The following is a 23,277-nucleotide window of genomic DNA, read 5'->3' as shown; positions in this document are numbered from 1 at the left end:
GGGGTACACGTGTCTCTTTCCCTTCTGGTTTCCTCAGTGTGTATGCCCAGCAGTGGGATTGCTGGATCATAAGGCAGTTCTAGTTCCAGTTTTTTAAGGTATCTCCACACTGTTCTCCATAGTGGCTGTACTAGTTTGCATTCCCACCAACAGTGTAAGAGGGTTCCCTTTTCTCCACACCCTCTCCAGCATTTATTGCTTGTAGACTTTTGGATCACAGCCATTCTGACTGGCGTGAAATGGTACCTCATAATGGTTTTGATTTGCATTTCTCTGATAATGAGTGATGTTGAGCATCTTTTCATGTGTTTGTTAGCCATCTGTATGTCTTCTTTGGATAAATGTCTATTTAGTTGGTTTTTACTTTTTAAATCCAGCAAGCATATTTTTTTATGATCTGTGTCTAATAGTTCCAATGTGTATTTGCTTTTCTTTCTCCCTGTCTTTCTTCCTTAAATTTTAATTTTTTCTTGTTTCTTGTTCATGGTTCCTTATTTCTTTGGGTGATTGAAAATCTTTGACTTTATGTTCCTCGTTAATTCTTACAGAAGCATTTTAATGTCTATGAGAACAGCATCTTTCTCCAGTGAAAATTTGCACTACTTCTTCCATCTACTTATTATTGTTACCAAGGCTAGTGCTACTCTAACCTGACTGTGTTCATTTACCTGACTGTGTTGTGTCTTAAAGGGCACCAAAGATTGCTAATTTGTTGACAAGTCCATTCAAATGCCATCTCATTTTTGCTTACCCTTTTCCTAGGTTTTTCTCTTTGGGTCTCTAATTAAGTTGATGATGCCACAGCCCAAGAAGGCTCTGGGCTTGGTTTCTTTCCTTGATATTCTTGCAAGACTAAAGTTCTCAAAAACAAAGCTCACATATGTCCATTTTGACAAAATCAAGCTATTCTTTGCCTGTATCTTTCCCAACAATTTTGCCCTGGCAAATCTTTATTATTTTATCACTTCCTTGACTTTATAAGAATTCTCTTAAACTATTTTATTCAGAATTTTCTCATTATTTTCAACAGAAAAAAGTGACACAAATAACTCAATCTGCTATTGTTAGAAATAGAAGTACTACCATTATACTCTTCTTTAGTTAGCAGTATTAATCCTTTGTCCTTTTTGCCATAAATATTTCTCCAGGTAGTTTTTGCTCATCTTTCCTGTTAGAACTGTTCACAAATGGAACAGATTGCTTCATGAGTGAGTGAATGATGAGCCACATGAAAGAATCACTCACTGACTGAAATGCTGTCAGAGAGGTTGCAAAAATGATTCCTGTAATAGGCAAAAAAAAACCAACTCAAACTAAATGACATATGAAGTGTTGTCTAAATCAAAGAATGTGGGGTGCCTTTTTCTTCTTTAAGACTGATTTTCATTAAACTGGGTTTCCTTTTTATACCTTCTGAAGAAGGATCTATCTATGATCTATCTCTTTAGTCAAAATCTCTATTTGATTGTATTTATTTTCTGTATTGTCTTAAATATGTGTCTTACTCATTTTTTAAATGTGTGAATAGCTCCCTCCTTATTTTGTAGATAAAGGATGGCTTCTTCGTGTATACCTTCTTAAACCTCTCACAACCTCCACCCATTTTCCTTGCATGTTATTGGATCTCCAGAAACTGCTACATTTTTATTTGAGTTGAAAACTTTATAATAAATAAGGTGGATTTTCTATATGCTTCTCATGCATTATTTTATATAATCCTCATAACAAATTTATGAGGTGTAAGTTGTTATTATTTCTATTTTATAGATGACAAAACTAAGAAATATGGCAATAGAGTATCCAGACCACAGTCTAGAAGCGGTGGGTCCTTGGGTTTTGTCTCAAGATGTCTGGCTCCAGAACTTCCATATGTAATTAATGCTGTGTATGAAATTGTCAAAAGTGGTTAGCCACTTCCAAATATTTGTGGGGTGTGGGTAATCAAAAAAGAACCAGTGAAAAGACAGCAGTCAATAGTTGGAGAGAGCTAGGTCTTTTTGGCAATTGAATGAAAACAAGATCACTTATTCTTTGCAATTGCAATCAACATTCTTCTCTGCGTGTTTGTGTGTGTTTGTTTGTGTACGTGATGGTGATGTTTGCCTCTTTTCTTTCAACAGTTTTTCTTAGCGAAATTATATTTCCTCACTCCCTTGTCCTCACCATGCTGTGAAAATAGACCTGCAGGAAGACCTGCCCCTCCCTGACTGCTCCAGGCCCACTTCCTCCCCCACCCTGTCTTGCATATGACGTTTTCCCTGCAGTCCCACCCTTTCAGCACGCTCTAACCTTGACAGCACTGACCTCAAGTATTGAGGGAGTATGCTGAGCCAGACCCAAGCAGGCGAGTTTTGGCTACCAGCACTTCCTCAAGAAGCCAGGCTCTTTTTGACTTAAGCATTCTTCTCCATCCTGGCCTCCTTTCTCCTTGCCAGCCAGCCTTCCCTCAACTCACACGTCATGTGAATCTTTATTAAACCTGTGATGCTCTTGTCATCCATGTAGTCGCCATCAACGTCAAGAGCTCTGCCACTCTGGGAAGGTTATGAGGCGGCAATCTCGCCCTTCCCTATAGACATCAGAGGACCGTTCTGCTGCATGTGTACAAACCAACGTTTGTCGTGCTTTTTCTTCACTGTAAACATCTTCCATTGAGACTGTAACAGGAGGCAAGAGGTAGGGCACAACTTTTTAAAGAATAACAGAGCCCAAGGACACAACATAAGCTGATTATGGGTCCAAGATGGTAGACAAGTCAATTTTAACTAGACCTTGATCCCAGATCAGCAAGATAAATGACATACCCAGAGGCGCCCTGACAGTTCCAAGGAACTATCAAAAGACCAAGGAGTGGGCAGTGGCCCAATTTCTGGAAATCTCCATCCCTTCTCCAAAATAGTTGGACTAATCCTCCCCGTCACTAACATATGAAATTACCCAGCCCATAAGAACTAACTGCGCCATGTTTCACAGTTGGCCACACTCACCCTCTGCGTTGGCCCACACGCTGTCTGTGGAGTGCACTTCTCTCTAAATCCATTTCTTACCTATCACTTTGTCTCTCACTGAATTGTTTCTGCAACGAGACATCAAGAACCTGAGTGTCATTAGGTCCTAAACCCAGGTACCATGGGTTTTGGCTGGGTTTGAGTCTCCGCACATGGACTCAAGTCTCAATCTGAGGTAAACAGTTTCAAGACCCTGGTTGAGCAGAGGATGAACAGAAGATCACTGTGGGTATCCTCTCATCCAGAATTACTGCTAGCAATGACTGTATCACCCAGGGACATGCCCAAGCCCACACTTCAGTGTGGTCTAGAAACTCTAACAATCAGCTTCTACATAATCCTTTGAAGTTGGAATCTGGTACACCAAAGGATCAAAGCTCTACAGACAGGATAACTCATGAAAAGGCAGAATAGCTACTTCTGAATTTGGGAGAACAGGAGGCCTTGAAATGGCTTTGTTCAGATTCCTATAGCATGCATGGTTTTCTACCACCTTGCTTTATTATTTCGGTCTCTATCTTTTTATGAGGAGTATGGATGTGAGAGTTGGACTGTGAAGAAGGCTGAGCGCTGAAGAATTGATGCTTTTGAACTGTGGTGTTGGAGAAGACTCTTGAGAGTCCCTTGGACTGCAAGGAGATCCAACCAGTCCATTCTGAAGGAGATCAGCCCTGGGATTTCTTTGGAAGGAATGATGCTAAAGCTGAAACTCCAGTACTTTGGCCACCTCACGCGAAGAGTTGACTCATTGGAAAAGACTCTGATGCTGGGAGGGATTGGGGGCAGGAAGAGAAGGGGACGACAGAGGATGAGATGGCTGGATGGCATCACTGACTCGATGGACATGAGTCTGAGTGAACTCTGGGAGTTGGTGATGGACAGGGAGGCCTGGCATGCTGCTATTCATGGGGTCACAAAGAGTTGGACACAACCGACCGACTGAACTGAACTGAACTGATAAGTAAATGAGGGCAAAGTTATATTATTACCATATTTCTCCTTTTTTTTTTTTTTTTCTGCAAAGCCCAAGGCAGCACCTGAGAGTACCTGCATTTCAAGCACAATCCCTTGAAAGCATAGATGGTAAGATCTGATAGTTTCCTCAGAGTGCATCTAATTCAACCCCCTACTTGACAAATAAGAAAAATCCAGCCAAGGTCACGTGATTTCCTTAGGACAGTACAGATGTGAGAATCTGGCTCTCTAGATGCTTGGACCAACAGGTGCTTTTTATAGGTCTGATACCAGGAGCATTAAGCATGTGAAGGACTGCAGGCCCTTCGGGGCTGTAACCTCCCCACAGTGACCCTGGATGAAGGGCACTTTCCTAGGGGAGTCAGGGAGAATCTCACATCTCCATCTCATTCCTTGAAGTGGGTGATCAGTAAAGTAATGCATCTGAGTTTCTCTTCCCATTTTAGTGTGGTCTAGAAAATGTGAATTCATCCAGGAATTGTTCAGAAGTCTTCTTCTCAGAGAAGCCTTGTCTCACGATCCATGGTATGTGCCTTCCCTGCTGCCCTCTTCCCCTCAACACTTAATAACTGACTTCTTCTGCTGACTTTTTCTCCACAGCACTAAGTATCATCTGATGTGTCACAGATTTATTTTTTCTTTCTCTCTTTCTCTCAAACATCAGAAAGAATCCAAAGTAAAGAAGATGCTTGTAAAGAATTGAGAAAACTTCCCTGCTAATACTAAGGTTGTCCAATACTACTGGTGTTGATTTACAACACTGTAGAAAAACAAGAAGAGTTCTGGTTGGAAGTGGTAGATATGGAGAAAGAAAGAGAGAATTAAGGTAAAGCAAAATACGGTAATAAAAAGTCATGTAAAAGAAGCCACAGACTGGCTCACTAGTAACACTGTGACTGGATGAGAACTGGAAATACAGCATTAGACAGAGAGCAACTGTATCAGCTATTTATTGCTGTGATAATGTTGTATAACAACCCACTCCCAAACTCAGGCTCAAAGCAGTGAGTTTCATCCAGGCTGGGCTCAGATGGGCCAATTCACATTTCTGGGGATCAGTTAGCTGTTGACTGATTGAAGGTAGCCTTGGCTAGGACAATGGGATGGCGTGGCTCTATCCATCTTGTCTCATCCTCCAGCAGGCATTCAGGAGAGGGTGTCATGGTGACAGATGGGCACTGAATGAACAGTAGGAAGCACAGAGGACATCTCAAGCTTTAGAACAAGCATTCTATAACCTCCACTATGGCCCACGCAAGTCACAGGAACAGAGTCAAAGGACAGGGGAAGTAGACCCCACTTCCTGATGCAATGGTTTTCAAAGAGGTCAGGCTAGAGTGAGGGGTAAAGAATTCAAGCCATAACTGCAATTTGCTGCAGCAGCTCTGGAGGTCTTTGGCAGTAGCTCTGGCTCATGGCAGTGCCTCTTTTGGAAGGTGTGAATACTCCTCATGGAACCTGGAACTTTGGAAACTTTCCACATACAGAGATGCCATGATGTACAGCATTATATAGATAGATAGATAGACAGACACACACACACATACACATATAGGGCTTGCCAGGTGGTTCAGTGGTAAAGAATCTGCCTGTCAAGCAGGAGATATGCGTTCGATCTCTGGGTTGGGAAGATCCCCTGGAGAAGGAAATGGCAACCCACTTACCTGGGAAATCCCATGGACAGAGGAGCCTGGTGGGCTACAGTCCCTGGGGTCCCAAAGAGTCAGACACAACTTAGCAACTAAACAAGAACTATATATATATATATATATATATATATATATTACATATATACACAATCAATTGCTTCTTTCAACATTGTCTTGTTAGCAGCTCATCTGAGTGCCCTCTTCAAAGATAATGAGTGAGGTGAGTTTCAAGCTCAGTGAAAAGGCACTGTAAGGAAAATGTAACTTGGGTCTTTTTGGCACCATCACAGGATAACTCTAGGGACCGATATACACATAGGTAAAGAGCGCTTCAACATCTGGCATTTGCTTTCCTCTCTAGCTTCTCCCTCCTCAACCTTCAACAACTGAAACAAGCCTATTTATTCATTAAAGGGACTGTGACTGCACTGGCTCAGAATCTCAGACATCCTTTCAAATCTTTGGGGAACAGCCCCAATCAGTCTCCCCCACACACTCCAATCAAGTGACTGGCACCAGGGCACACCCTGGGGCCCTTGGGTGTCCCTTGACCTCCTTATAATCAGGCCCAGACCCAATTAGTTCCCATCACCCAACCACCAGCATCCGTTAGAAGTCCTCCACTTAGTGTAGACCTCATCATTACTTAAAGATGAAAAACGTCCTGTGGGCACCTCTGTTTCCTCTCTGCAAGCATATCAATTTAGGCAAAAAAAAAATAAAAATAAAATATAAAAATAAAAGCCAAAGGCTTGCTCATCCCCTCCAGAGGGGAATTCCAGTCTCTCAGAGAACGCCCTGACCCTTCCTCCCACCTTCTCCACCCAGCAGAGGAGGCGGAACCAGCCTTGGAGAGGAAACCGTTTTCCTGTTCCACTGTCTGTAAGCACATTTTCCAAATCAGCCCTGACTTTTCAGTTTCAGAAAGCCTCCACGTCCAAATGAGGCCCCGTGTTGGACCAGCCTTACGACGTACTTCCTACTGCTCGCTGGTGAAATGTTTATCAGCCTGAAGGGAAATGGCAGAGGTACAGGGCAGCGAGAGAGCAGGCACACGGTTGGCTGATGCACAGGCTTGGCTCAGGGCAGCCTGAGGGGCGGGCGGTGATTTTCCATGGGCTGTTATCAACAGGAAATCTCAGTGCATCCCATGCATGAGATTTTGGCGAGTCTCTTGAAACAAACTTTTGAGAGCCCTTAGGATAACTGTCACTCACCTTCCAGACTCATTAATCATTGACAAGCTGATGCTATCCAGTTAGGATCAAGTGAAGAGGGGCCATCAAAGGACACGTCGAGTCTTTGGAGCTGGCACCGAACTCCAGAAACTCCAGTGAGAGACACGATGTAAGTTCATGCGCCAGATTAACTCCCAGCACTGTGACTGTGTGTTGTCTGCATGAGCGAGAAGACTAAGGAAGTCACACAGCTCTGAGATCAAACGCTTGAAACGTTAACTCTCAAGTCTCTTCCTTCTACTCCCATCTCCAGTGAGAATATATGACCCTGTCTGGGGGAAATAGAGTGAGAAGGTGGGGGAGACATGGAAAGAGATAAAGCTACAGGGTCCTGAGTTCCTGACTTCCTCAGAAACCAAGGTGGACCTTGAAAGACTTGATTTTTTCCCCATTAACTTTTATGAAGCCTGACGTGGCTGTGATGCTTCTCAAATGCCAGCCGGTTTCCAGTCAGAATTTTCCAAGTGCATCTAATTGCCCACTTTATCACAGGCACTATCAGGTGAGTGGCGCTCCACCTCCACCCAGCCTGCCTGAGGTTGACACCAGGACTTGTCAGGCAATGGATCCCAGAGCCAGAGTGGGGGCCCCTGGCCCTGCATTCCTGTGTGAGGGTGGCGGTAAACCCTGCCATCTGCCAGGAAGATCAGAGCAGGGCTAGGCTCCTGGATGTGCCTGAGTGACACCACTGGGAAGGCTTTAAGTTGTGACTGGAGATGTGACTGAAAGCTCTTAAAGAGACAAGGAGCCTCTTTCCCCAGCAACGGGGGACCTGAGATGAGCACTGAACATTTGCTTTTCTCTTTGATGATGGGTGATGACCTATTTTTATACTTTGGTGAATAATGCTACTTGACAATTAGAAAGTGCTCCAGAGTTTAAATTGTGCTTAAACCCATCCTCTCAAGAGCCTCAAAGTTACTCAAAAGAATGATTATCGTCAGTCCCATAGTTGAGAAAGAAACCAAGATGGAGCCTCGCTAGGTGATTTGGCTCAGGCTGCAAAACTGGGTCTTCAGACTCCTCTAAACATGCATCCTTGACTTTACCAAGATCTTCTCCACCTTCTTCTTCTCCAGAAGTGCTTTTGTTAATTGTAGCTTTGGGAGTATGTGTTATCATTTTGTACATGTATACCTTTTAGTGTGATTCTTCACAGAAAAGACCCTGAAACCTGATACCCTAAGCAAGGCAAAACACGATAAAACACCAAAACCAAAAGGGAATAATAATCCTCTTACTTAACCAACTCAATTGGTTTGTAAAGAAACTAATGGGAAGTATAAATAAAAGAAGGGAAAGTTCCTGACAGCATGAATTTATTACCATAAATAATCATTTATTGAAGTTTTTAATGGAGTAAGTTGAAATTTCAGACCAACTCCACACAAGATGGGAAGGGTAAAGTTGTGACTTGAAATATTTTGGGGGCTTGAGAAATTCTTTGATTTTGATGGCCTAAGATTTAAGCAGGTAGCAAAGCCAAGGATCTAAACCTGAGATCATATGACACGCTGTGTATGGGATGTTTATCACTTAGTGAGTTTTTACAAGGAAAATATTGTCTTTAAGCTGAGAAAGAGAAAAGGAGGCAGTTTTGTAGGTGTAGATGGTGACAGTACAAATTGTCCATGATGTGCCTGAGGGTCAACATTCAAGAGAGTTTCCCCAGTAGGCACCACCCCTCTCTGCCCCATTTGTAACTGAGAGACAGGATTTTGCGTCGTCCATGCTGCAAAGAAAATGGATGGTGCAAAGAGATCACGATTTGACACAAGGCCCAGTGGGTTGAATTACTTTTTTGATGAGTCTCAGCAAGTCACTTAATGTGCGTAATTTTCTCATCTTAAAATGTCATTAAGAATATTTAGTCTGTGGGGCTGTCTTAAGGATTAAATGAGAAACTGGATATGAAAGTACTTTGTAAAGTACAAAATGCTGTTCTTTTCACCTGAAAACAGCTTAGTATTTATTGGAAGTTGTGCTGGGTCCTCAGGAACTGAAAAAGAAAAGGGCTGTTATGATTTTATTCTGCATCCAGCCACTATTTATTGGTACTCAGTATATGCAGGGGGCTCCGCTAACACCCCTGATGTCCTCTAAACAGAGTAAGACATGTTCATGACCATTGGAAGGTTAAGTTAGTCAAGGTCAAAATTGTCATATATGTTTGAGTGTGTCTGTACTCCTTCTTCCAACAGTTATTGAAGAGAAATTTACAGAATGGCTTGTATATGTGTCTGTGTCTGTACATATACACACAAATAAGTAGATTATATTAATTGTGATACATATTATGACAAAATAATTTTACGAGCCTATTTAATAATAACATATTCTGGGAGGGAGATTCCAGAAATTTTAATATGCATACTTGGTTCTCCACCTGGAACCATTTATGCATAAATGTCAAATATTTTATAATAATAGTTTAGCATATAATGGCTTGGATAATGTTTTTCCTAAGTGTACTTTTTGGCAATATTGGAGGTAAGTGAATAGATAGATGTACTTAAGTGACCAGGAAATGGAAAAGCTGACAAGTCATTGCAAGCAACCATGACTGGTGAAATGAGGTTGGTTCACCACAACTAGAAACAGTAAAGATTCTAGAAAAATATATGAATGGATGTGGCATCTTCTAGCTTTCCTTGCATCACAGTCAATATTTCAAAACACTAATAAAATACCACATATGTTCAAATGTTTGGTGGATAAAGTGAAATAAAGACGGTTTTCTTTTTATAAGACTCAGTGCTTGCCTCACCTTTCCCTGTTAAGTTGCCATCTTCAGGTGAATAACCGAAATGTCTTTTCTCTCTTCTATTAGCCAAACCTTTCCCCAAAGAGTTATTATCATTGCTTTTGAGATACACAGAAACTATGTGATCCATCCCAATACTTGGTGTAGAACCAGTAAAAGAAAAGTGTTTTTAAGAAGTTATATGTTTATTTTCTATTATAGACATTCATTATTTGAAATTTAACCAGTGTATTACTTGCCTGGGGCAGGGGGTGGGGACAGGGAAAAACTAAGAATTTGGGATCAACAGATACACACTACTATATATAAAATAGAGCTTCCCAGATGGTTCAGCAGTAAAGAATCTGCCTGCCAATTGGGGACATGTGGGGTTTGATCCTGGGTTGGGAAGATCCCCCAGAGAAGGAAGTGGCAACCCACTCCAGTATCCTTCTATGGAAATCCTGTGGATAAAGGAGCTTGGTGGGGCATGGGGTTGCAAAGAGTCAAACATGACTTAACAACTAAACAACAACTACCACATACAGACAATAAATAAGCAACAAGGACCTACTACGTAACAAGGAACAACATTCAATATCTTACAATAATCTATAATGGAAAAGAATTTGCAAAATTATATATATATTAGGATAGATATATGTATTTATAAGATTATTTTTATACATAACTGAATCAGTTTGCTGTATACCTGAAACTAACACAACATTGTAAATTAACTATACTTCACTACAAAAAAAAAAAAAAAAAAACTTTCCTGGGTTATTAGTTAAGATACATCGTAGGCATTGCTTTCGTGCTAAAGCACAGGCCTCCCTGAAAGAATCTGTGAATCCTGTCATTTCCAAGCCTGGAATTTCACAGAAAACATTCCACCCCAGTCCGCAACTGCTGGGGTCCTTCATTACAGTTGTTAACACATCACGAGAAACACAATAACACGACCAGAATGGACTCTTCAGTTTTTCAAGTGGTTTGAAAAACATTGTCCTTTGATTCTTTTGTGAGGGTTCCATAATTTCTTGGGGTTTTCCAGCTGCTTTTTGATCCCCGGCCCTGCCAGTCTCTCTTCCCAGACAGAAACTGGGACCCTTGAAGGTGGTTGTGGTAAATTAATAAGGAGAAAAAATAAACAGAAAGCCTTTTCCCATGTGTTTTTTTTCTTTAACTTTGCAAATCTGTTCACTGTACAGTTAATTTGGAGCTTGCCATGCAGGAATGCTGTCTGGCTCTTCCAATTCATCATGTCTTGTGATGTTATTCCTTCCTTAGAGAGTCCACAAGGGGAGCTCACAGCAGGCGAGGGAATGGATGGTCCTCTCTCCATGTTCCCACATCCTTCCAGGACATCTGGGCAGCTGTGCAGCAGCAAAGCAAAACCTTCCAGGGTTTCTACTGTCAGATCCCATAGTTTTAATACCATCTAACTTAGTGGTAGGCAAACATTCTGTAAATAGTCAGATAGTAAATATTTCTGGCTTTGCAGGCCATATGGTCTCTGTCACAGTGACTCAACTCTGCCTTTGTGGCATGAATGTAGCCATAGATAATATGGAAATGAATGAATGTGGCTGGGTGCCAATAAAGCTTTATTTATGGATAAATTTGAGTTTCCTGTAATTTTCATGTCTCATAAAATATTCGAATTGTTTTGAATTTTTTCCAACAATGTAGACATGAAAAAGAATTCATATTTTGTGAGGCCTATGCAAACAGACAGTGGCTGGGTTCAGCCCACATGCAGTAAATGCCCTAACTCCTGGTCCTAAAGCTTTTAACTCCAGCTAATACTTACCTTTTGGATATCACAATTAAAGACTGATAGCTCCAGTTGTTTGTCCCTCAAATACTTTCAGTGTCTAAAATGGAAGTTGTGATTCTCTACTCCTATTGCTTCTGTGTCAGGTCTTCTCCATCTGAGAAAAATTCATTCACATTTTCCATATGTATAATTACTACAGCTAGAGAGTTGCCGACTATTCTTGGGTATTCTTTGATTACACCCCATATCCAACCCATCACTGTATTCTAGAAACTGTACGTCCAAAACATAGCTCAAATCTGCTTAATTCTCTCTATCTAGTCCAATCTTCATCCATTAACTGAATTCCTGTAATGACTTCTGCATTGATCTCCCTTTTTCACTTGCTAAGTCTTTGCAAATTGAGATATTGGCATTTCTTCTGAGGCTGGGGTATGCAGGAACTGTGGGACTATATAGACAATAGTTGTAGGTAAAGTGGATGTTTCCATTCCTACCTTCTCAGTGCGTTTTGCATACAGCATCAGAAGTGAACTTGCTAAGACATTCATCATAAAATCACCTCATGGCTTTCTTTTGCCCTGAAAAAATAATCCAAGACTTTTATTAAGTACTTCAAGGTTCTACCAGGGACAAAGTGCACGTTCATTTCCATCTCTCCACCACTTCTTCCAGCTCTCATTCTTGTTCATTACACTTCAGACCAACTGACCTCCCTTCTATTCCTGCTGCATAGGTCACCCTTCTCCAGCTTCATCCTGTTCTTCATTTTCCTCTCTGGACTTCGGTTGTATTTTCCCTGGTCCATGCAAGGCTGACTCATTCTCATCATTTATCCTTCCACTTAATTATTCCTTCCCCAACTGACCACTTTATCCAAAGTCAGTCAGTCAGTCAGTCAGTCTCGATCTCCTTTGCCTTGATGATTTCCTTTATAAGTAATATCCCAATATTTAACAATTTCAGTTGCCCTTTTTAAACCAGTTCATTATCTGTTCTTCATAGAAAATGTAAATGATGTAAGGGTAGACACTTATCTTTAAGAGTCACCATATCAGAAGGCCCAGTCTAACACACAACAGCTACAGAAGTATTGAATAAAAGATCTAATAAATAAATCTATCAGTTTAAAATGTAGACCAATACTGTGGCATAGTTTTTTAAGTGTATGAAAAATTTTCATGGAAATATAATAAACTGCTCTCAGAAAAATGACAAGGCACAGTTCCCATCTTAATTTTAAAGCCTTAATGTATTTTTCAAATAATCTACCACACACACACACACACACACACACACAACTCACAAGTCACTTTTGTTATTTAGCAGTAAGATAAATGCAAGTGGGGAGGGGCAATACAGGGTAGACGAGTAGAAGTCCAAGCTATTAGGTATAAAAGAAGCTGCAAGGATATATTGTACAGCATGGGGAATATAGCCAATATTTTATTATAACTGTAGGATATGAGCTTCCCAGGTGGTTTGGTGGTAAAAAGAAATCCACCTTACAATGCAAGAGATGCATAAGATGTGGGTTTGATCCCTAGGTCAGGAATACCCTACAGAAAAGGGAATAGCAACCCACTGCAGTATTCTTGCCTAGAAAATACCATGGACAAAGGAGCCTTGTGGGCTACAATCCATGGGGTCTCAAAGAGTTGGACACCACTGATGGACACACACATAAATAGAGTATAGCCTTTAAAGTTGTGAATCACCCTGATGACCACATGTAATTTATATAAATATTGTATATGGCAACTATACTTCAATAAAAACACAAATAAAAGAAATAAAGTTTTTTTTTTTTCATAAAAAAGAAAAGAAAATCTTATCCTGCTAAAAAATTTTGGCTACAGTTTTTTAAATTGTTCTTGAAATCTGCACAGTTACATGGAAATGCTTAAATGTCTAAGGTAAAGAGAGGAAACTGGATGCTAGAGTTGAGAAGATCAATTTATTCCTCAAGTTGTGCTCTGGGGAAGGCATGTGGGAGTTTTGGTTGAATAGCTATTTCTTCTCCATTGGTCACATATTTCTCTATTCTACCTTTTTCTGCTTTTTTGAAACAACCACTTAACTTGAAGTATGGTTAAGCAACAGAGGTGATTAAAAAAAAAAAAAATGGCATGAATGAAGGCTGCAGCATGAGTTGAAATCCTGATGGTCTCATTGCGACCAATGTACTGTTGACCTCTGACCTCCAATTTCCTTCTTTGTAGCATAGCATCCCAGAGTAATATCTCATTAGACCATTCTGAAGATTTGGAGAGTATTTATAAGGCCTTGGCATAATACATGACACACATTGGATATCTATAAAAATAAAGCATTAGTTTGTGTGTCACAAATATTTCTAAAGAGTAAGTTCCACAAAGTGGAAATAACTTGTGTTTGTAATAAAAGAGAAAGAAATCTGGCTGGAGCAAAGTTTTGGCTATCATAAGTTCCTAAGATAACTTTTTCTCACTGGGTTCATAATCCTCTCTAAATGTGTAAGCCAGTATTTTATACATTATATTATACTACAATGACCAACAGCTTCTGAAAACCAGCAACTTATGGCTACAAAGGTTTACAAATGGTTGTTTCTCATTTGGATTATATTTGGGCTGTGACAGCTTCACATTGACTTGGAATCTGCTCTATGTAGATTCTTATTACCAGAATCCAAGGAGAAAAAGCAATTTCCTTTGGGACATACATTTCTCATACCAGAAGAAAAACAGAGATGGTTGAATCAAACAAGTCTCTACACTTCAGACAAGGTATGTGTTACTTTGCTCATATTCTTTGGTGAAGGCAAGTCCCAAAAGACAGGCAGAGTGGTGTCATTGATCTACAGAAGTCACAATCCAAGGGAAGTCCCTGCAATTCAAATGGCAGCAGGTAGAGATTTATAATTCTTGCATTAAAAAGGACAGAGTCTTGGCTATACTAAAAAATAAACCACAATAACCTGAATCATTTTTTCTAAATTAAAAAAAAATAATGTGTCCTCCAAAATTATGTGAACTAATTCTTCCACCTGAGATAACCAGTGTTTAACAGTAAAACATTGGTTTGTGGAGCCAATGGGATGAGACATTTAGTGTAATGGGAAATGCTGATATTTTAGATAACAATTTAAACAACACAGTTAAGAAGAGATGGCAAGAATACACAAAAGAACTGTACAAAAAAAGATCTTCACAACCCAGATAATCATGATGGTGTGATCACTGACCTAGAGCCAGACATCCTGGAATGTGAAGTCAAGTGGGCCTTAGAAAGCATCACTACAAACAAAGCTAGTGGAGGTGATGGAATTCCAGTTGAGCTATTTCAAATCCTGAAAGATGGTGCTGTGAAAGTGCTGCACTCAATATGCCAGCAAATTTGGAAAACTCAGCAGTGGCCACAGGACTGCAAAAGGTCAGTTTTCATTCCAATCCCAAAGAAAGGCAATGCCAAAGAATGCTCAAACTACCGCACAATTGCACTCATCTCACACACTAGTAAAGTAATGCTCAAAATTCTTCAAGCCAGGCTTCAGCAATATGTGAACCGTGAACTTACTGATGTTCAAGCTGGTTTTAGAAAAGGCAGAGGAACCAGAGATCAAATTGCCAACATCTGCTGGATCATGGAAAAAGCAAGAGAGTTCCAGAAAAGCATCTATTTCTGGTTTATTGACTATGCCAAAGCCTTTGACTGTGTGGATCACAATCAACTGTGGAAAATTCTGAAAGAGATGGGAATACCAGACCACCTGATCTGCCTCTTGAGAAATTTGTATGCAGGTCAGGAAGCAACAGTTAGAACTGGACATGGAATAACAGACTGGTTCCAAATAGGAAAAGAAGTACATCAAGGCTGTATATTGTCACCCTGCTTATTTAGCTTCTATGCAGAGTACATCATGAGAAATGCTGGACAGGAAGAAACACAAGCTGGAATCAAGATTGCCAGGAGAAATATCAATCACCTCAGATATGCAGATGACACTACCCTTATGGAAGAAAGTAAAGAGGAACTAAAAAGCCTCTTGATGAAAGTGAAAGTGGAGAGTGAAAAAGTTGGCTTAAAGCTCAACATTCAGAAAATGAAGATCATGGCATCTGGTCCCATCACTTCATGGGAAATAGATGGGGAAACAGTGGAAACAGTGTCAGACTTTATATTTTTGGGCTCCAAAATCACTGCAGATGGTGACTGCAGCCATTAAATTAAAAGCTTACTCCTTGGAAGGAAAGTTATGACCAACCTAGATAACATATTCAGAAGCAGAAACATTACTTTGCCAACAAAGTTTCATCTAGTCAAGGCTATGGTTTTTCCTGTGGTCACGTATGGATGTGAGAGTTGGACTGTGAAGAAAGCTGAGCACCGAAGAATTGATGCTTTTGAACTGTGGTGTTGGAGAAGACTCTTGAGAGTCCCTTGGACTTCAAGAGATCCAACCAGTCCATTCTTAAGGAGATCAGCCCTGGGATTTCTTTGGAAGGAATGATGCTAAAGCTGAAACTTCAGTACTTTGGCCACTTCATGCGAAGAGTTGACTCATTGGAAAAGACTCTGATGCTGGGAGGGATTGGGGGCAAGAGGAGAAGGGGACGACAGAGGATGAGATGGCTGGATGGCATCACTGACTCAATGGACGTGAATCTGAGTGAACTCTGGGAGTTGGTGATGGACAGGGAGGCCTGGCATGCTGCGATTCATGGGGTCGCAAAGAGTTGGACACGATTGAGTGAGTGATCTGATCTGATCTGAAGTGGGGTCTGTTTCATTCATTGATCAATATCTGAGTCCAATTTTATCCCATTTAGAAAGAAATGCAATAGGTTCTCCAGTTTTCATTTTTAAGTTGAGAAACTGACATTCAAGGAATGGGTCTCATCCTCTGAGCCTGAGCTGGTAAGAGGAAGACAACAAAGGCACCTTGGATTCTTCAAGAAAATCCATGTGCCAGCATAGACTGGGAGTGAGGTTTGCATGGAATTCCATAGTAGTGGAAACTTAAACAACTTCATTATGAAAAATTAATGGATTTTAGTACTGAGAAGAATTAATTAAAATAATCTCCCATGGAGAATCTACCTTTAGAAACTCTCTTGTTATTATTATTGATAGTTTATTATCTCTTTGTTTGTTTAAAATACCTCCACTAGGCCCGCCCCCACTGCCATCTTCAACTGCTGCACCTGCACATGGACCTCGTTGCCACAATGTCGGCTAAAGTCTGTCTGTTTGCATTAGAAACTCTGGAGTCAAGGGCAGGATACAAGACCTCAACACGTGGTCCCAGGGCAAGCACAGATAGACTAAGCACAAAGGAAAGAAAAAAGATCCTCCACATTTTGCCGACTCATCACTCTGCTTTGGTCTGCCTTTGAGTTTCATGGAAGTTTATTGCAGCTTTAGCTTGGACAACAAAAAGAGAGATCAAGCCCTGAGCTTTTGGAGTGGGAGCACTGATTCCAAGACCTTAGACTACCAGAGAAATAACCCTAGGGAGTATCAAATAGTGAGAACTCATTCAAAGGAAACCACTTGAACACAAGACCTGGCATCACCCAACCTCCAGTAGCACCCTGTGCAGGACACCTCATCTAAAAACAAACAAAACAAAAATACAAACCCAGTCATCAGCAGACAGGATTACCACCTCACTCAGCCTTGCCCATCAGAGGAAAACAAACAAAAACTCAGCACAAATCTCACCCTATACGAAGTTTACACAAACCACTGGACCAACCTTAGAAGGGCAGACACCAAAAGGAAGAAAGAATTCAACTTCGAAGCTTGGGAAAAGGAGACCTCAAATGCAATAAGTTAAAAACAAAAAAGAAAAAACAATAAATACTACACAAATGAAGGAACAAACTAGAAATACAGAAATCCAAATAAATGAAGAGGAAAATAGGCAAACTACCTGAAAAAGAATTCAGAATAATGATAGTAAAGATGATCAAAAACCTTGAAAACAGAAAGGATAAAATACAAGAATCAATTAACAAAGACCTAGAAAAATTAAAGAATAAGCATACAGAGACAAACAACACAATTACTGAAATTAAAAATACTCTAGAAGGAATGAAGAGCAGAATATCTGAAGCAGAAGAATGAATCAGTGACCTGGAAGATAAAATGGTGGAAATAACTTCTGTAGAGCAGAATAAAGTAAAATGAATGAAAAGAACTGAGGATAGTCTCAGAGACCTCTGGGACAATACCACACGCACCAACATTCAAATTATAGGGATCCCAGAAGAAGAAGAGAAAAAGAAAGGATATTAGAAAAATTTTGAAGAGATTATAGTTATTATATTTCCCCAACATGGAAAAGGAAATAGTCAATCAAGTTCAAGAGGTGCAAAGAGTCCCATACAGGATAAACCCAAGGAGAAACATACCAAGACACATACTAATCAAACTAACAAAGACTAAACACAAAGGAAGAATATTAAAAGCAGCAAGGGAAAAGCAACAGGTAACATACAAGGGAAATCCCATATGTTTAACAGTTGATCTTTTAGCAGAAACTCAGCAGGCCAGAAGGGAATGGCAGGATATATTTAAAGGAAAAATCTACAACCAAGATTACTGTAAACAGCAAGGATGTCATTCAAAATTGATGGAGAAATAAAGAGGTTTTCAGACAAGAAAAATTTAAGAGAATTCAGTACCACCACACCAGGTTTACAACAAATGTTAAAGGAACTTAAATAGCCAAGAAATACAAGAAAAGAAAAAGATCTACAACAAACCCCAAACAATTAAGAAAATGGCAATAGGAACATATATATCAATAATTATATTAAGTGTAAATGGATTAAATGCTCCAACCAAAAGACACAGGCTGGCTGAATGGATACAGAAACAATACCCATGTATATGCTGGCTACAAGAAACCCACTTCAGACCTAAAAACACATATAGAATGAAAGTAAGAGGATGGAAAAATATATTCCATGCAAATGGGAAGCAAAAGAAAGCTGGAGTAACAATCCTCATATCAGACAAAAAAGACCTAAAAATAACATTACAAGAGATAAGGAAGGACACTACATAATGATCAAAGGATCAGTCCAAGAGGAAGACACATCAATTGTCAATATCTATTCTCCCAACATAGGAGCACCTCAATGCATAAGACAAATACTAACAGACATAAAAGGAGAAATTGACAGTAACACAGTAATAGTAGGAGACTTTAACACCCCACTCACACCAATGAACAGATCATCAAGACAGGAAATTAATAAGGAAACACAAGTCTTAAATATACATTAGATGAGATGGATCTCGTTGATATCTTCAGGACAGTCTATCCAAATGCAGAACACACCTTCTTCTCAAGTGTGCATTGAACATTCTCCAGTATAGACCACATCTTGGGTCACAAATCAAACCCCAGTAAATTTAAGAAAATTGAAATTATATCAAGCATCTTCTCTGACCACAACACTATGAGACTAGATATCAATTACAAGAATAAAAACTGTAAAAACACAAACATGTTGAGATTAAACAATACATTTCTAAATAACCAACAGGTTACTGAATAAATCAAAAGGGAAATCAAAAAATTTCTAGAAACAAATGACAATGAAAACATGACAACTCAAAACCTATGGGATGCAGCAAAAGCAATCCTAAGAGGGAAGTTTATAGCAATGCAATCCTACCCCAAGAAACAAGAAAAGCATTGAATAGACAACCTAACTTTATACCTTAAACACCTTAAAACAACTGGAAAAAGAAGAACAAAAAGCCCCAAAATTAGTAGAAGGAAAGAAATCATAAAGATCTGAGCAGGAATAAATGAAAAAGAAGTGAAGGAAACAATGGTGAAGATTAATAAAACTAAAAGCTGGTTCCTTGAGAAGATAAAGAAAATTGACAAACCTTTTTAGCCAGACTCATCAAGAATAAAAGACAGAAGAATCAAATCAACAAAATTAGAAATGAAAAAGGAGAGGTTACAACAGACAAGGCAGAAATACAAAGGATATAAGAGACTATTATGAACAACTATTATGGCAATAAAATGGATAACCTGGAAGAAATGGACGAAGTCTTAGAAAAGTTCAATCTTCCAAGACTGAAGCAGGAAGAAATAGAAATTATGAACAACCCAATTACAAACATTGAAATTGAAGCTGTGATAAAAAAATTTCCCCAAAAAAACAAAAGCCCAGGACCAAATGGCTTCACAGGAGAATTCTATCAAACATTTCATTTCAGTTCAGTTCAGTCACTCAGTCGTGTCCAACTCTTTGCGACCCCATGAACTGTAGCACGCCAGGCCTCCCTGTCCATCACCAACTCCCAGAGTTCACTCAGACTCACGTCCATTGAGTCAGTGATGCCATCCAGCCATCTCATCCTCTGTCATCTCCTTCTCCTCCTGCCCCCAATCCCTCCAAGCATCAGAGTCTTTTCCAATGAGTCAACCCTTTGCATGAGGTGACCAAAGTATTGGAGTTTCAGCTTTAGCATCATTCCTTCCAAAGAACACCCAGGGCTGATCTCCTTCAGAATGGACTGGTTGGATCTCCTTGCAGTCCAAGGGACTCTCAAGGGTTTTCTCCAAAACCACAGTTCAAAAGCATCAATTCTTCGGCACTCAGCTTTCTTCACAGTCCAACTCTCACATCCATACATGACCACAGGAAAAACCATAGCCTTGACTAAATGGACCTTTGTTGGCAAAGTAATGTCTCTGCTTTGAATAGAGTTAATGCCTATCCTTCTAAAATTATTTCCAAAAATTGCATAGGAATGAACATTTCCAAACTCATTCTATGAGGCCACCATCACCCTAATACCAAAGCCACAAAGACAACACAAAAAAAGAAATCTATAAGCCAATATCACTGATGAACATAGATGCAAAAATCCTCAACAAAATTTTAGCAAACAGAATTCAGCAACACATCAAAAAGCTCATACATCATGATCAAATTGGGTTTATTCCAGGAATGCAAGGATTCTTCAATATATGCAAATCAATCAATGTGATACACCATATTAACAAATAAAGATAAAAACCGTATGATATTCTCAATAGATGCAGAAAAAGCCTTTGACAAAATTCAGCACCCATTTAATGATAAAAAAAACTCTTCAGAAAATGGGCATAGAAGGAACCTACCTCAAAATAGTAAAGGCTGTATATGATAAGCCTACAGCAAACATTATTCTCAATGGTGAAAAACTGAAAACATTCCCCCTAAGATCAGGAACAGACAAGGGCATCCACTTTCACCACTATTATTCCACACAGTTCTGGAAGTCCTAGCTACAGCAATCAGCGAAGGAATAAAAGGTATCCAGATCAGAAAAGAAGAAGTAAAGCTCTCACTGTTTGCAGATGACATGATACTGTACATAGAAAACCCTAAAGATAGTATCAGAAAATTACTAAAGTTAATCAGTGAATTTAGCAAAGTTGCAGGATACAAAATCAATACACAGAAATCACTTGGCTTTCTCTATACTAACAATGAAAGTTCAGAAAGAGAAATTAAGAAATCAATCCCATTCACCATTGGAACAAAAAGAATAAACTATCTAGGAATAAACTTACCAAAGGAGACAAAAGAACTGTACACAGAAAATTATAAGACATTGATGAAAGAAATCAAAGATGACGTAAACAGATGGAGAGATATTCCATGTTCCTGGGAAGGAAGAATCAATATTGTGAAAATGCCTATACTATCAAACACAATCTACAGATTCAATGTGATCCCTATCAAATTACCAATGGTATTTTTCACAGAACTAGAACAAAAAAATTAACAATTCATATGGAAACCCAAAAGGCCCCGAATAGCCAAAGCAGTCTTGAGAAAGAAGAATGGAGCTGGAGGAATCAACCTTCCTGACTTCAGATTGTACTACAAAGCTATAGTCATCAAGACAGTATGGTACTGGCACAAAATCAGAAATATAGACCAATGGAACAAGATAGAAAGCTCAGAAATAAACCCATGCACCTATGGATACCTTATTTCTTACAAAGGAGGCAAGAATATACAATGGGGCAAAGACCGCCTTTTCAATAAATGGTGCTGGGAAAACTGGACAGCTACATGTAAAAGAATGAAATTAGAACACTTCTTAAAACCATACACAAAGATAAACTCAAGATGGATTAAAGACCTAAATGTAAGACCAGAAACCATAAAACTCTTGGAGGGAAACATAGGCAGAACACTCAATGACATAAATCAAAGCAAGATCCTCTATGGCCCATCTCCTGGAGTGATGGAAATAAAAACAAAAGTAAACAAGTGGGACCTGATTAAACTTAAATGCTTTTGCACAGCAAAGGAGAGTATAATCAAGGTGAAAAGACAACCCTCAGAATGGGAGAAAATAAGCAAATGAAACAACTGACAAAGGATTAGTTTCCAAAATATACAAGCAGCTCATACAACTCAATACCAGAAAAATAAGCAACCCAATCAAAAAGTGGGGAAAAGACCTAAAGAGACATTTCTCCAAAAAAGACATACAGATGGCTAACAAACACATGAAAAGTTGCTCAATATTGCTCATTATCAGGGAAATGCAAATCAAAACTACAATGAGATATCACCTCACACCAGTCAGAATGGCCATCATCAAAAAGTCTACAAACAACAAATGCTGGAGAGGGTGTGGAGAAAAAGGAACACTTTTGCACTGTTGGTGGGAATATATATTGATACAGCCACTATGGAAGACAGTATGGAGATTCCTTAAAAAACTAGGAATAAAACCACCATATGACCCAGCAATCCCACTGCTAATCATATACCCTGAGGAAACCAAAATTGAAAAAGATACATGTATCCCTTTGTTCACTGCAGCACTATTTACAGTAGCTAGAATATGGAAGCAACCTAGATGTCCATCATCAGACGAATGGATAAAGAAGTTGTGGTACATATACACAATGGAATATTACTCAGCCATAAAAAGGAACACTTTTGAGTCAGTTCTAATGAGGTGGATGAACCTAGACTATATTATACAGAATGAAGTAAGTCAGAAAGAGAAAGATAAATATCGTTTTCTCATGCATATATATGGAATCTAGAAAAATGGTACTGAAAAATTTATTTGCAGGGCAGCAAAGGAGAAACAGACGTAGAGAACAGACTTATGGACATGGGGAGTTGGGTGGAGAGGGTGAGATGCATAGAAAGAGTAACATGGAAACTTACCTTACTGTATGTAAAATAGATAGCCAACGGGAATTTGCTATATGGCTCAGGAAACTCAAACAGGGGCTCTGTATCAACCTGGAGGGGTGGGCTGGGGAGGGAGATGGGAGGAAGGTTCAAAAGGGAGGGCATATATGTATACCTACGGCTGATTCATGTTGAGGTTTGATAGAAAACAACAAAATTCTGTAAAGCAATTATCCTTCAATTAAAAAATAAATTAATTTTTAAAAATACCTCTACTTGTACTGATTCATTGGAAAAGACCCTGATGCTGGGAAAGATTGAAGGTGGGAGAAGGGGACAACAGAGGATGAGATGGTTGGATGGCATCACTGACTCAATGGACATGATTTTGAGTAAACTCCGGGAGTTGGTGATGGACAGGGAGGCCTGGCATACTGCAGTACATGGGGTCGCAAAGAGTAGGACATGACTGAGAGACTGATTTATTTTATTATCTTTACCTCTACTTGTGTGGACAATGCAATTAAATTAGGCCCAGCTGGTTCAAACTCTTAGTAAAAAATGGGCAATTGTTGAAATAGATGACTGGGAATGATTGATTTCTTAATCAAGTTTAATAGTGGTTTATGGGGCAGATGAATGATTCACTTCAATAAAAGCATTCAAGACAGTTCTGCATGTGGATACAATGTTGAAATGAACTTAACACA

The sequence above is a fragment of the Bos taurus genome, chromosome 13 (genome assembly GCF_002263795.3).
Source record: "Bos taurus isolate L1 Dominette 01449 registration number 42190680 breed Hereford chromosome 13, ARS-UCD2.0, whole genome shotgun sequence".
In the NCBI taxonomy this organism is placed as follows: domain Eukaryota; kingdom Metazoa; phylum Chordata; class Mammalia; order Artiodactyla; family Bovidae; genus Bos; species Bos taurus.
Note: the sequence above shows the minus strand (reverse complement) of the source record.